This window comes from Cebus imitator, unplaced genomic scaffold (genome assembly GCF_001604975.1).
Source record: "Cebus imitator isolate Cc_AM_T3 unplaced genomic scaffold, Cebus_imitator-1.0 Scaffold596, whole genome shotgun sequence".
NCBI lineage: Eukaryota > Metazoa > Chordata > Mammalia > Primates > Cebidae > Cebus > Cebus imitator.
In genome coordinates, this window is record NW_016107911.1 from 105,247 (window position 1) to 108,302 (window position 3,056).

Below are 3,056 nucleotides of genomic sequence, written 5' to 3' on the forward strand. Positions count from 1 at the left end.
AAAAAAAAAAAAAAAAAGAAAAAAAAAAGAAAAGAAAAGTAAATCACAAATGAGCCATTTAATATTTGCAAGTTGTTTAACATTGAAATGATAATATTTGCTTCCACAATAAAAAGTCCAAGGTACCTAGCCAAGTTTCAAACTACTCAGGCTTTAAAAAGTCAACCCTTCTCCCAATAGAAGGTTAAAACAAAAATCAGATTGAAAATATCCAATCACTTATGTTGTAAATAAATACATTTTACTCTCAGAACATTATAAATTAAGGACTGGCATACAGAGACTGCTTTGATTTATATTGTTTTTCTACTAACTAAACAAAATTAACCCCCCCCCACTCCTTCCCTCCTTTCTTTTTCCCCCACACACTTTTCTGGTGTTAATGGCAAAACATCTATCAAATATTTTTAGAATTTCCTCTCCTCCACAAAAAGAGAAAATATAGACAGAGGAAAAATAAATAGTCTTTATATACTCAGAAGACCAGTTCCCTCCTTATTTATTACTTCACCTTTTCCTTGATTTACAATCTTCTTTCTGCTTTTCTGGCTGACAGAGGGAAATCTTCTCAGCAGTCTTTTCCAGAAATACTTTTTTGGTGTTCTTCAAAAAACATAAAATTAAGTCTTAAAATGAATTAAAAGCTTCTTGTAAGGAGACTTCTGTTCCCACTAAAGGCAGTTATTAGAAAGCAGGTACCTCTTCCAGGCAGGTACCTCTTCCAAGCTGCTCCGTTTATTACTTTCAGTAGAAATTCTCCTCAGTATATATACCAAGGACCCTGACTTTTTGCCTGTTTTGGAAAGGATATTTTCTGACATCATAATCTAGCTCCTAACATAACTGAGTAATCTCCATCATCATAATGTAGAGGTTGCATGACGGCAAATGAGACACTGTGGGAGCACCCTCTAACCCCTCCTCCTGCCACACACACCTTTTTTCTAAGGCTTAGAAATAGAAAAACTGCCAATAGAAGCTAAATGTTTGCTTGGGCCTTGCTGTCCTGTAAGTGCATCTTAGCAAATGGGAAGGCCTGCCTCTAATCTGAAGCATTTCCATGTTTAGCATGTAAGATCTACACCTACACAAATGCCTAGCCCATGAACTCCAGGCTTCCATCTTCCCATCCCCAGTGGCAGTTTATTACAGTATATCCAATTTTAAAAGAGGTTTAAAAAATGTTTAATGTATTACTCTTAAATTCAGTTGAATACCCAGTAATATGTCTCTCCAGGGATATTTCCTATCATAGCTTAGAAAAAAATAAACTAGCATGTACACTTAGCTTTTTCATCCTTCTTTTTTCTTTCCTCCTTAGCCCAAACAACAAACAGATAAATATTATAAACCACATATGAATGTATAGCTCTTTAAACTATTGCTTGGGAATGCTCTTATTACCAATAAGCATCAAGATTTAACATTTAGATAACATTTAACAAACAGATAAACATTAAAATCCAAATATGAATCTATAGCTTTTTAAATCTATAGCTTGGGAATGCTCTTATTACCATTAAGCATCAAGATTTAACATTTGCCAATCTGTAGCTCCAAGCTATATCTCTAAAATCCCCTGAAGCCGAGCAACTAAACTCATCTCTTCTCATCTCCAAACTTTTTCAATGTTTACAAAGAGAAGTTGCATAATCAGCTCAAGTAATGTTGTTATTTGATTCCATTAGAATGTGGAATTCCATCACTTGCCTGGACCGGGACTTGAGAGGAGGCTGTTGCCAGCTGACCTCAAGGTAGCAAAAAAGAAAAAGAGATGTAATGCCTTTAAACCCCAAGTAACAATAGGAAAGGGTGTGTTTCTTTATTAAATCTTTTTGTAGTTAGATGAGGGTAAGACTCAAACAGGGGCTGTCTGATCCAGGAACTGGGCTGGCTGCGGCCATCTGGAGGAACTGCCCCAGGAAGGAGCGTGTAGATATGCATCAGGCTGATGGGATCCTCCCATGGGAAAAGTGGGCCTCACACCATTTCTCACCCTTTCCTACTTCTTGGGCAGTGTTCAGCTTCCCCCCAAACTGGAGTAGAAGTCCCAGAGGAGAGGCAGTTTCCCAGGAGGAGCCCAAACCAATGTGAGAAGAGAAGGTCTCTAGGAAATGGGCATCCCGGAGGACCTGTTCTTCAAGGTCAAGTACTTGAGCACCTCACAAACTCATGACAATCGAAACATATCTGAAGAGTCTTCTTCAGAGATGTGTGTGTGTGGGGGGGGGGAGAGAAAGAGAGAGAGGAGAGAGAGAAAGAAGAGAAAAGAGAGAGAGAGAGGGAGAGAGAGAGGGGGAGAGAGAGAGAGAGAAATGAGAATATGAATGTGCAGTGTCGGAGTCCTGATCTCCTGGACTAGTGCCAGCCAGCCAGATGCCTGCCCTTGGCTGGCCAAATTTCTGACTCCTGAAAATAGGCAGCTCTGGACTTGTGCGAGACCACAGAGAGAGTTCCAAGCCCCACCTGGCTCAAGCGACAACCTCTCAACCTGAAGCCAATCTCCGGTGGTGCCACAGAGCCCTCCTGGCGGCAGCCCAGCTCCCCACTTGAACCGAATGGTCCTTTCTTAAATTTTGAGCCGGGGTTGCCTAAAAGGCGCTGTCCCCGGGCGCATTTTACCTCCCCAACACCATTCTCTGCCCGTGCCACGCTGGCCAGTTCGAAGTCCCTCCCCAGGACAGCACCCGGACTGAGATGACTAAAGTCTTGGGCAGGAAGGATACCTACCCAGACACCCACACTGGATGTCCTATTTGGCTTTGAGCTGGACATTACGGTGTCTCCGGACCGGCCTACCTTTTCAGTATTTTTTTTTAAGTCAGAAATAAGACTTCAGGAGAGCAAACGTTGAGGGTTATGCTCTCCTTCTCAGGAGTCTCCTGGCCTCGTCTTTGCGCTCCCACTGCAGCAAGGCGAGGCCTGAGTCTCTTAGGGCAGGGTCTTGGAAGAGGCCTTAGGGCAACGGGATTATCTTTTTCAGCCTCCCCTTCCCATCTCCCACCCAGCGTCCTCATCTCCACCGCCTGCGATAGACTTGGGTCTCCCATTTCAAA

General features: G+C 42.4%; 1 protein-coding gene across 2 annotated transcripts in view; it reads right to left on the minus strand.

Moving 5' to 3' along the window:
* The window catches only part of PTHLH (parathyroid hormone like hormone), a 14,517-nt gene extending 13,785 nt beyond the window's left edge, over positions 1 to 732 (minus strand). For both annotated transcript variants that reach the window (XM_017516597.2, XM_017516595.2), the window contains exon 1: positions 512 to 732. The gene's annotated coding sequence lies outside the window, so the exon portion shown is untranslated. The remainder of the gene's footprint in view (positions 1 to 511) is intronic.
* Between the last annotated feature and the right edge of the window lie 2,324 nt (positions 733 to 3,056).